We start from the raw sequence: 13,494 nt of genomic DNA, 5'->3' as shown, positions 1-13,494 counted from the left end.
GAACAGAACTCATAACATCTTAAGAAAACAATTACCCAAGCATGTTATTTTACTACGTATTGCTTCCCAACTATCTGTTTTAACAGGACTCTAGATGATTCCAGTATACACTAAAACAAAATAACACAAATATTTCTTAAGCTGTCTTAAGATGCTTCTGACCTTTTTTCTAAATTAACAAATATTTCTCTAGAGAGGGAAGAGGGGTATTATAGAACGCTTCTCAGGCATAATTTACTCATGGACTGACTTACTCTAAAATCTAAAAGATATTTTTTAAAAGCTGGATGAAGTCGTTCTTCTAATTCAGTCATCATGAGCAAAAAAGACAAAACCCAGAAAACAGCTATCACAAGTCACTTCATAGCATGGTATCACAAGAACTTTACACCTAAAAAGCACAATACAAAAATTCCCATTACTTATTTCTCACAGTCACTTTTATGAGACAGTTTCAAAGGAGCTAAATGACTTGCCCTGTTACCCACTGGAAGCACTATTTCCCTTCTAACGGTGACTTCCCCTTGATATTTGTCACCTAGGATTAAAACTTTTCTGAGTTAGTTTTCTCCTTTATCTCTTGGTCTCCAGATATTATCAGCTGTTTCTTCAAAAGACGCTTTAATGGTAAAGATACTTGACTTGACATCCTGCGTCTACCACTTACCAGCAGTGTGAACGTTGAGGGTAACCTTCCTTTCTTTGCCTCATTACTTGATCTGTAAAATGGGAACAATAGCCACCTCAGTGACTTGCTGTGAAAGTGAAATGAGATAATGTGTCCAAAGCATTTAGCATATTGCCCATTCCATAAACACTTAAAAAATTGCCATCACTATTATTACTATTCTGTTTTCGCTAATATTTCCCTAGAACAGGCCCTCACTGTGACTAGAGTACGTCTGTACCTCCTCACCTGGCTTCCTTCATTCCTATGTCTTAGTAGTCCAAAGGATTCTGCATATCACAATCACATTTACCTTGCATACATACAAATACATCTTGTTACTCCCCAGCTTAAAAAATCATTAATGGGGGGCAGACAGATGGCTCAGCTGGTTACAGCGCGAGCTCTCAACAACAAGGTTGCTGGGTCAATTCCCACATGGGATGGTGGGCTGCGCCCATGCAACTAAAGACTGAAAACAGCAACTGGACTTGCAGCTGAGCTGCACTCTCCACAACTAGATTGAAGGACCGCCACTTGGAGCTGATGGGTCCTGGAGAAGCACACTGTTGCCCAATAAAAAAATTTTAAAAAAGTCATTAATGGGTCCTTATTTATCAAATCTAACTTCCATCTAACTTCCTCTGCCTGACTTATGAAATTGAACTTATTAATCTAACTTAACATCAAATCTAACTTCCTCTGCCTAACTTAAATTATCCTCTATTAATGTATACCAGAATCGTCTGGAGTCCTGTTAAAACAGATTGTTGGACCCCGTCACTAGAGTTTCCAATTCAGTAAATCTGGAGCAGAGCTTCAAAATATGCATTTGTAATACATTTCCAGGTGACACTGGTGAAGGGACCACACTTTAAGCACTAGTCCAAAACGCTCCATTTGGCCTCCCTAAGCTTATTTCTCCCTACTCGCTAACCGGCACGCACTGCTTTGATTGGATAATAGGCGTGTTCACAGGCTGTACCCAATGCTCCCTCCATGCTTAATTGTGCTGCCCCAAAACACTTCCTTGCCTACCCAAATCGCACCCATCCTTCAAGGCTGTGGTTCTCTTAACACTTTCTGTACATTACAATTACCTGAGAAAGTTTTTAAAAACTATGGATACTCCACCCTTAGGTTCTGATTCAACTGATCCTGGGAAGTTTCCCCAAGCGATTTGAATGAGCGGCCGGAGCTGAGACCCACCACGTTACCTTCAGTCTCCTTCCCATCAAGACTATGAACACTCACTGAATTTTCTCTCCTCTAACGTCCTATAGTACTCCCAGATTATAGCACCAAGTCGGCATTTAGTTACAGACAGATTGTATTACTCTACCTTTCGTTTTAAATCTTGTTTCTCCAAGTTGGTCGATGATCATAACTTCCATTTCTACCTTCCTATCGCACTAGTATGATGATGAACGCACAGCTCTGTGGTTATTTCTTCATTGATTGTGAATTCAAAATAGAATTCAGCGCTTTAAAATATTTCTAATCTATCCAATTCAGGAAACTATACTCCCACTTTATAAATACAGTTCTGCAACAAATTAATACTGTTATGGCAAGTCATTTAACTCCTTCCTGCCCCAATAAATAAATTGGAAAGAAAAATATTAATGTATCAAAATACTGTGAATAATGATTAATAGCATCAGAAATGGTTTCATAGTTGCTTCCTGAGAATGGATTTTCTAAATCCATTAAAACTGTTTCAAAACAGTTAAAGAGAATCAAAGCACACATAGTTAAAGATGCTGAAACTCTGAATAGTTCTATGATTTGTTTTCTCAACAGATGTGCATCCTTCAAGCCCTGAATTCACCAGATGCATATTAAATTAATCTGTACTTTTAGTTTTTACATAACACTCCACTCTAGTTTTATAAATACACCACCACATAAAGCAGAATTCCATTGTTGCCTTATGAAATTAAATATTAACAAATTATCTCCACTGTGCCAAAAAACAAATATACTTCAATTCATTTTAATGCAGGCAAATGTGTGCTTGCTAATAAATACAGGATATAGTATCTTCATTATTTTTGAATTGGCAGATTTCTATCTAGAATGTGAAAAATAAATTTGTTCTTAACTAAAGATCCAGTGACACATAGTACTTAAAGAAAACCACACTCAGCACTTCAGCAATTAACTAGGAAATTAAATCGAATATTTGAATTCTAATACTGCAGTGGTTTATTAGTCAAATTAAATTTCCTGGAAAGTTTACTTCTTAAGAAATCATGCCTTCACTAGAACCAATTAGTGTATTATATCATAAATAGGACTGGACTGGGAGTCAGGAGACTGGGGTTCCAGCCTGACTCATTAGCTGTACAATCTTGAGTAAGTCACTTAGCACTTAAGTAGTCTCAGCTATAAAATGAAAGAGTCTAACTAGACCCTCTCCAAATTTTTTTAGCTTTGTGATTCCATAATCTACGAAACTTAAGAAACACAAGCATTAAACCAGATGGATTCCATTAAAGACAAAGTGAGTTTATGTATTGATTGATTTGGAGAGCATCCATCTCTGGAAAACCTAAGTGCTTTCACACAAACAGATTGTTCCTGTGCCCGTTGTTATTTAGGTGAAAAAGCAAACAAAATCCACCAAACATGAAGTTATCAAACAATTTTTACATCACACCCTAGATGGCCAGAATACCTGGATGTCATAATACCAATTAAGGTTAAGATATTCAGGAATACAAAGGGTGTCCTAGAAGTCCAGGACGGGACAGTTACAAAGCCAACTGACAGAGGATTCTAGCTAGCAATGACTACTTAGGTTATGTACGTAATAGTGTCTCAGGACAGCATTTGATTACTTTTAGAATAGATATTCACACTCTGAGTCAGAATTGGAAATTATCAGGCAACTACAGCAGTCCCATGTACTTACTCATTCCTCCTACTCAATCTTTGCCAGCTCAAGCTTCTGGGCAATCTTCAACAAGTGTAATAAGAAGCAAACACCGGAGAGGGCAGCCAAAAAATCTGTATAGCTGAAATGCTGCGTGATAATGAAATGCAAGTGGCAAAGGACCTGAAGTGATGGTTCAAAAATTCTGAATTTTGATCTCTTTTACCACCTGAAACTGTTATATGGCCAGTGTCACATTTAGCTCACCCATCCTAATGCCCAATTAGGTATCTCAAACAAAGAATTAGGCACCTGTCAATTAACATCTAATGACCTAATATTAATTTTTTTAAGAAAGGGAAACTCAACACCCTGAACAATGCTTCTAATTACATCTGAGAATGTTAGGAAAATCTCTTTTCAAAACTACCCCCATATGGGGTGGCTGGTTAGCTCAGTTGGTTAGAGCATGGTGCTGATAACACCAAGGTTGCTGGTTCAATCCCCACATGGGCCACTGTGAGCTGCGCCTCCTTTAAAAAAAAAACAAAAACACTACCCCCACAGAAGAAGATCTAAGATGACAGAAAGTATGGAGAAAAAAAAAAACTACCCCCACAAATTATTTTATTTACTTTAGTTTCTTTAAAAAAAAATGTCCAGGGTTGGGGTGGAAGTAAAGGATAAATTGGCAGAGCCCAGAGGATTTTTAGGGCAGTGAAAATATTCTGTATATTATAATGATGGATAAATATTATAACACATTTTTTCCAATTCTGCAGAATGTACAAACAAAGAATGAACCCTAAGTTAAATTATGAACTTTGGGTGATTATGATGTATCAATAGTAGGTTCATCAATTATAACAAATGTCCCCTCTGGTGGGGGATGTTGATAGTGGGAGAAGCTACGCACGTGTGGGGGCAGGGGATATATGGGAAATCTATGTACCTTCCTCTCAATTTTGTTGTGAATACAAAACTGTTCCAAAACAATAAAGTATTTTTTAAAATACCACACTGACATTTTTAGAATAGCAAATATTTTTATAAAACAATGGACATCCCTGTGCAACAACACAAATACAGACACAGTCCTTAAAATTCTCACAAGCATTAATTCAAAACGGATCTTAGAACTCAATGTAAAACGCAAAACTATAAAAATTCTCAAAGATCACACAGCAGAAAATCTATGTGATCTTGGGTTTGGCAATGAGTTTTTAGATACAATACCAAAAGTATGCTCAGTGAAAGAAAAAATAAGTTGGACTTTATTAAAATTAAAAACTTTTGTACTATTAAAGACACTGTTAAGAGCATAAAGGGCACAAGCCACAGTTTGGAAGAAAAGATTTGTGAAACACATTATTTATCTGATAAAGGATTTGTATCTGAAATACGCAAACAACACTTAAAGCTCAATAGTAAGAAAACAAAGATCCCAATTTAATAACAGGCGGAAGATATGAACAGACACCTCACCAAAGACACAGAGATGGCAAATAAGCACATGAAAGAAAAGGGGCTCAACACTGTATGCCACCGGGGAATCATAAGGTAAAACACCTATTCGATTGGCTACAACTGATAATACGAAAGCTAACAAGGAGGTAGAGCAACAGGAACGCTCCCTCGTTGCTGACGGGAGTGCAATTTGGCAGTTCCTTACAAAATGAAACAGTTTTCCCATAAGATCCAGCAATCCCGCTCCTAGGTATTTACCCAAAGGAGTTCAAAGCATGGCTACACAAAACCCTGCACGTGCACGTTTACAGCAGCTTGACTCATAATCCCCTCAAAAATGGAAGTAGCCAAGATGTCCTTCAATAGGTGAAGGGATCAACATCCATATAACGAAAATTATTTAGCAATAAAAGGAAATGAGCTTTCAAGTCACAAAGAGACATGGAATACATATTGCTAAGTGAAAGAAACCAGTCTAAAAAGTTTACATACTACATGATTCCAACTATATGAAATTTTGGAAAAGGCAAACCTATAGAGATAGTAAAAAGGTCAGTGGTTGCCAGGGATTTTCTGGGGGAAAAAACAGGAGGGCTGAATAGGTCAAACAGGATTTTTAGGGTGGTAAAAGCATTCTGTATGAAACTGTAATGGTGGATGCATGTTGTTACAGTTTTGTTAAAATCCACAGAACTATACAACACAAAGAGTGAACCTTAATAAAAACTATGGATTATAGTTAATAATAATGAATCAATATTGGTAATATTGGTTCATTAATTTTAACTAATGTACCATACTAATGTAAGATGTTAATAATAGGGGGAGTGGGTGGAAAATTATGTGGATGAGATTCTATCTGCTCAATTATTCTGTAATCTAAAACTGTTAAAAAAAAAAGTCTTAATTTTCTAAAAAATTGGACATCCACAATCTCAAAAAGTAGATACTGCTACTTTAGTCTACAGAAATTCTAGTAAGTAAACAAAGAAATTAACTTTAAATAAAATTCAGCTTTAATCCCCTTGCCTTTGTCCTATTGGTCATTTTGATCATATCCCTGCTCACTAGCACCTACATCAGAGTGACAGCTCCCGTGTTTCCCCAAAAATAAGACCCAGCCGGACCATCAGCTCTAATGCGTCTTTTAGAGCAAAAATTAATATAAGACATGGTCTTATATTATGTTAAAATAAGATTGGGTCTTCATTTTTGCTTCGAAAGACACATAGAGGTGATGGTCCAGCTAGGTCTTATTTTCGGGGAAACACGGTAGGAAGTAGAGAAGATATGCAGCTACCTGACCACAGTTATGGTTGGCAATTTAGCCTGAAGAACTAAAATGAGATCTGGTGATTATCATGGACACACACACAACTTAAAATCCTTTCACATCATTCATTAATGCCAACAAACTAAAGTGTATTTATAAATGTATCAAGAGGGACGTAAATGTACAGTACTTTCATTCAGAGGCGCCAAAATCCTCAATGGCCCTCTTTGTAGGTTAAAGAGTTAGAAAGTATTAGTTACAGAAATCAATGTGGGTCCCATGCTATGGTTCCCTAGAAATGTATGTGGCATTTTGATGGCGACGTCACACTGCAGCATTCTGCCAGGCTTACCCACAGCTGTTGCACCAAGTCCTCTTTGATGGCAAGGGCAATGGCTACCTGTTCACTCAGCTTCTCTGGTCAAGACAAAATCCAAGAGAATATCCCTTTCCCTGGTATGTCAATGCCTCCATTGTGATGGCTGAGCAATTATTGAAGAACAATTCCCATCCCTGACACCCCAGCCCTGCCGTAACTACACTACCCACCTAGCGCTTCTGGGTAACTAACAGAGCAGAGCAGGGTAGCAGCAGTCTGTCTGTCTTCCTATATCACAGTATGGCTCTCTTCCATCCAGATGGCTCTCTTCAGGCCATTTCTGGGATACCACACTAGTTCTACTTAGTTTGTCAAAGATGCCTGGATCTTTCTGGTCCATGCATGCTATGTGCCAGCTACTGTAATCTGCACTAGTTATGGGCTTTTCCAGCTCAGTAAACCCAAAAGCCTGACCTCAGAATTTATTAAGATCCAAACTGAAAAGTGACAAATATGTGCCCTATGAACTGTATGGTACCATTTAGATGAAAATTACAGCAACTGGCATAAAGTAAGGCAAAACTCACTACTGAAAGACGAAGTTTAAGTGCACTTAGCACTAAATAAAAAATCCTCAGGAGAAGCTTTTCTTCTGGTTGTGACATCAAAGGGGAGAAAAAGTTTTATTCTGCATCTCCACAATCCATTTCTCTTTTTTTTAGCAACTTCCACCAAGAGTGGACTACGGTAAGAATTACCGACAAAAATGGTTTGTTTAGTGAATAAAGACAAAGATACATGAACCTACCTAACGTTCATATAGTCTGAAATAACAAACACTTTTAACAGATGTCTGTGATCTCTGTAATTCAATATAAAGATGCAAGTTCGTTCACTGATACAGCTGAAATTATGTAACTTAAATCTGAGGATTCTTATTTTTGAACAATAATCTGATGAATTCAGAGCCACAAAATATGAAGGGGTAAGGGAATAAAGAATCTGAACAGATGGCATCTCTCTTAATTTTTTTTCCTGAGTCCATCTTGAACACAATCCCAATAATGTCAAAATCTAATTTAGCTCTCCAAGTAATCTACAAAACTGGAAATGGTAATTCTGAAGTAATTCATTCTTTTTTTCCTCCCAGATTCTCAAAGTTTTTGTGATTAGGCAGAAATGAGTAGAGAAAAGTTAGATGTTTAAAAAACTATCGCTCCACAAATTCTAAAATTCTTTCATGAAACTCTACTTCCACCTCCCTGAATCCACTGAGAAGTTTCTATCAAGATTGATATTAAAATCTGTCTGTGGTATCAACCTTTTTTTCTAGATACAATGATTATTTACCCTTATTAGAGACTACACCATATCTCCAAAAAGAAATGTGCTTTAAAATAGAAACAAGCTCTGGAAGATACTCATTCGGTTTGAGTAAAGCATTGCCTGTCATTTTTAAAACATTTCCACAGTAATTTTTCACTCCTGATTTGGCAGCTCCAATAACATTGTTCATTATTTGATTCTAGTATATGGTATATAAACCTTCCCCATCTTTCCTAAATGTTTCTGAGATCATGAAAGGATGGATATTAAAGGAAGGTTTAGTCATTTTTAGATTTCGTGACAAGCAAATTCCATAACTGACAACTGCAAAGATCCTTGGAACAGCCACATACTTTGGGTGGAAAAGTTCATTGAGAAAGTATCATCTCTAACAGTCACTACAGTTGCCTATAATTTAGATAGATATTTTTACTCTAACAGCTAGTATCCTCTTATACCAAAGTAAATTGTTTAAAAAGTTTTATGAAAAACGGGGGGAAAAATAGGAGCTTCCAATAGCTTTACCAAAGCAAGAAAATATGGCCTCAAATTTAAGATTTGAAGGATGATGAAAAAATGATCCCGGAAAACACAGCTAAAAGCTTATAGATACACTAAAGGTTTCACACTCTCAAAAAAGCCATTTAGAAAGTTGAATAACCTTACAAAAAGGTTGAATAACCTTACTACAACTGTAGCAAAAACCTAATTTCAATTTAAAAACATAGTATTAATACTTTTTTTAATTTTAAATATATCCATATATCAATTTGACCAAGTTATTGCCTAGCTGCAGTGGCGGAAAAAATTTAAAATAGTATTTCCACCTCAAGGAGCATGCAATATAGTTGGAGATTTCTATCAGCGTTTCATTAAAAAAAAAAGTTCATCCCTGTTTAAAACATAAAGACATGGGGAAAAATATATTTGAAATTTTCTCTCAAAATTATGCAAAATCTTTAAAGCTCTTTAAAACGTGATGCTGAATTACAAACTGTTCCTACTTTCCACACACACAAAAACTATTATTAAAGCAAGTTATTTGATTTTTTTTATACTTTGAGTATAAAGTACACTTAAATATTACTAACTGCTAGTTACATGAAAAAGCAGCTGAAAAATCTGACATACAATAGGTTACATATAAATATCATTTTAAAACTATAAAACAAATGTATTATAGAGACTTCATGCTTCTGAGATTTATTTCTATATTCTCATCATGAATAATATAAAGGCAGAAATTCATTCCATTTTCATTTATTTTACAGATTATACAATATAAGAATTCTGTGTTTTGCTAACAGTTTAAATCTAATTAAGATGAGTCATGCTACTGATGTTGATTTTAATCTTAAAATTACAACTACTTTCTATTTTATACCCCAATTTTAATTCTCTTCAGAGACATGTGATGTTAACTAATATTTACATACATTACTTTAAAAATGTTTTTCTTATCAATCCATACCACACACATCACAAATCTGAGAAAAACCTTTAAAGCATCATTGGTCATTTCAATAAATGCACATATTCTGCTTTATTTATAAGAGTTTTAAGAAACTACTAACTGAATTACATGCTACTTATGATCAATTCCTGTGAACACTGAAAGTCCTGCTGTATACACGTTTTGGAATATTATCCAATTCCCTTCCTATCTCAAACCTCATTCCACAAAACTGGGCTACCTTAACTGTGTAAGATTAATAATTCATCTTTCAAGTAGAAGGTGCTTTCATTTAAAGTGGGCTATTATTCAAATATATTACCACCCTTTACCAACACTGGTAAGAATTTCAACTCGTTTCACTTATGAAGAAAATGAATCTCTGGTAGATTCCATGACTTGCCGAGGGTCAACAACTAGCCAGTGGCAGCCTGGCAGGGTTCAATCCCAGATTTACCTACCTGAAAGCCAACACTCCACTTGACCACAATTATCTCCTTAAAAGATTAAGAGACAGGCTCAAAAGCAGACAATCTTGTCTCTCCGAACATATCTACTCCGAGACTTCTATCAACACACGACACCTATAATTCGGTCACTGATTGAAATATAAATGAAGAGGATCCTTCTGCTTCATTTAAACTAGGGCAGGCTTACTGGCAGGTAAAAAAGAGGTTGGAAAAGGCTTGCCTCAACATGTCTCCCATAACCCTCTCTATCTATACGGTTCCCCTAGTCTATTTTTTATAACACGCATATCTACCAAACAAGGCTATGCCAGACTAGCCTATACTTTGGGGCTTTTCAGAATTGCACTTTCCTAAGATAATTTACACCAGATTTAATATCGAACTGGGAGACTTTGTTGAATAAGCTATTCTGGCTCGTCCCAAACATTTGAAGTATCATTTAGACAACAAACCCAGTTCCACCCTCTTTCTCTTACGCTGTGATGCCTGCCCACTTGGGGGGTATCGCTCCTGTAGGACGCTGGGGCCAGAGCAGTAAAGGAAGAAGTGGGGGAAGCGCACGGAAGTTGGGTGGAGGGAGGTCTCCTTACCCCTTCTTCTGTCCTAGCTCTGCCAAGGGCGGCTCCCCACGGTGCCCAGCCGACTCACAACCCCCACAACCCTCGAATCCGGCTGTCCCAGCGGGGTGGGCAAGGCAAACGGGCAATGGAAGCACAGGATTGCCCCAACCACCCCGCCAAGGTCCACGCTCTCCTTTTGACCCGGTAGGATGCTCCCCCTTTCAGAGCGAGCCCTCCAGGTGGCAAAGTCCCGGTCCACAACGGCGAAGTCTTCTGCATCCGAGGAGGCGACTCCCGCAACCTTCACCGGGCCACCTGAAACTCTTCGCCCGCGGTGTCTCCCAGCCCCTCCACTCCACCCCCGCAACCCTCCATAGATACGCACGCCGGCCTGCGCCCCACCCAGGATCTCGGCGTCCCACTCCCCGACCGAGCGAAGGGCCCCCCACCAACCCCCACAGACACACACACACCCTCTGGCTCCAGCCTCCCGGACCCCGTCGAAGCCGGAGCGAGTACCTAGTCTGGCCGTGCTCCGGGGCTCAGAAGGGGCGGGCGCGGTCCCCGCCCCGAGGCGCCGTGCGCTTCTCTACCCACCCGCAGAAGAGGCTTCTCTCTTTCCCAGGAACGGGAGGGAGGAGAGGTGTGGGAGGGGAGGGGGAAGGCGAGGAGCCGAGGGGCGGCAGGAACCGAACCGGAACCACTAGCGCTGGCCCCACCCTCGGCCCGGTGCAGAGCACCCGGGCGCTCTGGATAGGACCAAGTTAAAGCAAGCGGCGAGAAACGGACACCACCACTTCCGGGTCACCCCCACTACAGCCACTCCTTAGCAACCGCGTGGGGTTGCTAAGCGGAAGTGCCTTCAAAGATAACCACCCCCATTTCTTCTGGGACTATCTGGAGGTAGCTGGGCGCGTGTGCTCCTATTCGGCTTCTGGTTTTAGATAGAGCACACGCTTTGCAGCGGGTCACAAAGCTCATCCTGCTTTTCCCTTCAGCTGTACGCCCTCCATCTGCCTCCGACCACTATATACACCTGCTCCCTCCCGCCCTGAGTCTCAGGCCAACCCTTTGGCTCCACCTAAGTCTCTCTCTGGTCCCTCGTGAGAGTTATTTTCTGTCGGTTTAGCAAGCATCTCCCTCTTGTGGATTTTCAGTTGTGTTTCAACTGGGTTTTAAAAATATTCAATGTTAAATAATTGTTCTGTTAACTGAATACCACTCTGTAATTGCAAAAAAATGAAAATAAAAATGAAGCTGTTTTGTTGACATTCTGAATGCTTCTAAGTAAATGCAATTTTTTAAATTAAAAAAGTAATACAATAAAAATACTCAATGTCATGAAAGCTTATTCATGCACTTCGTTCTCCTTTGACAGCCCCTAACGGAATGGTGAGAAAAGTTTCGTCTTCATCTATCTTTTGTAAGGATTGTACGTTTGTATATGATCGGGAAATAATCTAGTTAAATGGAAGGAGAAAATAAAGATTCGCTATAAATTGAGTAGAGTGATTTAAATCCTTAAAAGAAAAAGCAATGAGAAAAGGCCAAAGGAAGCCCATACTCAAGCTTGGGAAAAAAGAAATTTAATCCTCCACTCAGAAAAAAACTTTCATACCTACACTGTGGACAAGAAAAACCTCATTTACTGTATCAGGGTGATCTGGGCTTTGCAAATATTGGAAAAGCTGGTTGGGGTAAAAGCCAGCAATATAACTAATCCTCTTTAGAAAAATCACCCGTATCGTAACGGCAGTTCAATAGTCAGAGAAATGTAGTTGGGCATTGAGAGAAACATGAGAAGAAAATCTTGGCTTGACTTTCCTATCTTGAATAGGTCTGCTTAAAAGCACTAAAGCTTAAGAAAGAGGAGCTCCTGAATTTGTTCATTTTCTATGGAAGTGAATGTACTTGCAACTGCTGGCTCTAATTTTATTGGTCACAATAATCTCCTACTCATCAATATTGGACTGTGGTCCACCTCAGCTGGTGCAGAGGAAATGAGTTTTGGTAACTTAAAACAGCAGATCTGTTGGTTTCCTGTACATATGGGAGAGCATTAAATTGATTTCAGCAGTTCAGCAAAACCTTTAGGAAATCCCTTCAGATTCAAATAGTAGTAGGTTGTTTAATAAGTTTTAAACATTTCAAACCCTTCTTACTGACATGCATACATGTGGAAGTATACATATACACACATACACAATTTAAATGGAACATGAGAACATCTGGTAATTGTTCCTGGCTGTGACAAGTGATAAATTGTTACCCTGACAAAATAGATTGGTATTTCGATTGCCAACAGGTTTAAATATAAAAAAATATTCTAATTAGAAAATAAAACTACGAACCCAATGAACAATGATTTATCTAAAACTGGTGGACTTAGATGTCTCTAAAAACTTTAAGACACAATTATGGTAAATGTGTTCTATAGAAAGGTTTCTTGGGTAAAATTAATAACGATTAAATGTGGTAGTTTAAGCCAATATAGAAATGCAAATTCTATGCCTCATCCGTTTTTCCCACTGTCTGAAGAAATACAATTTAACCAGTATTCATTTAGATCCTCTCTTCCTACAGTTTTATTTTTCACTTTTGTATAGGTATATGAAATTGGCTTGACTCCTAAATATTCACTTGAGTTCTGTAATTCTATCATTTTCAACATACTCGTTGTTTGGAGACCTCTAAAGGTATAGCGCACAATCATACCTAAAACTAGCTATGTGGGTTTAACTACACTTTTAGGATGTTGTGAGTACTAGAGGAATCCATTTTCTTCATATGAAACTAAGACAGTGCTCTCAGATCTAGGCTAGATCTCAAAGTCTTCAAAGTCAGTACACTACCTTCATCCTGTAGATCAATATGACCTCCAGCTTTTTTTCCCAGTTCTTCTATTTTTCATTTTTATTGCCCTTTCTAATCATTTAAGACACAGGGTATCTAATGTTTATTTTTGGGAAACTGTTATTCAATTAATATTTAAATATTCCTACAGTAACTAATATCTAAATATTCTTAGAGTTCCATTGGCATCTCCAAATATATCATGAGTCAAACAATTAGTGGATACTT

The 13,494-nt window shown here is 38.2% G+C and overlaps 1 protein-coding gene across 11 annotated transcripts in view; it reads right to left on the bottom strand.

Moving 5' to 3' along the window:
- Positions 1 to 11,132, bottom strand: part of CSNK1G1 (casein kinase 1 gamma 1) — a 157,291-nt gene extending 146,159 nt beyond the window's left edge. For 6 of the 11 annotated variants that reach the window (XM_074327579.1, XM_074327578.1, XM_074327584.1 and 3 more), the window contains exon 1: positions 10,933 to 11,081. The gene's annotated coding sequence lies outside the window, so the exon portion shown is untranslated. Of the gene's footprint in view, positions 1 to 10,443; positions 10,721 to 10,886 lie in introns of those variants that run through there. The other 5 variants (XM_074327582.1, XM_074327585.1, XM_074327581.1 and 2 more) reach the window with 5 other exon arrangements.
- Between the last annotated feature and the right edge of the window lie 2,362 nt (positions 11,133 to 13,494).

The sequence above is a fragment of the Rhinolophus sinicus genome, linkage group LG03 (assembly GCF_036562045.2).
Source record: "Rhinolophus sinicus isolate RSC01 linkage group LG03, ASM3656204v1, whole genome shotgun sequence".
NCBI lineage: Eukaryota > Metazoa > Chordata > Mammalia > Chiroptera > Rhinolophidae > Rhinolophus > Rhinolophus sinicus.
Note: the sequence above shows the minus strand (reverse complement) of the source record. Positions and strands in the feature narration are given on the sequence as shown.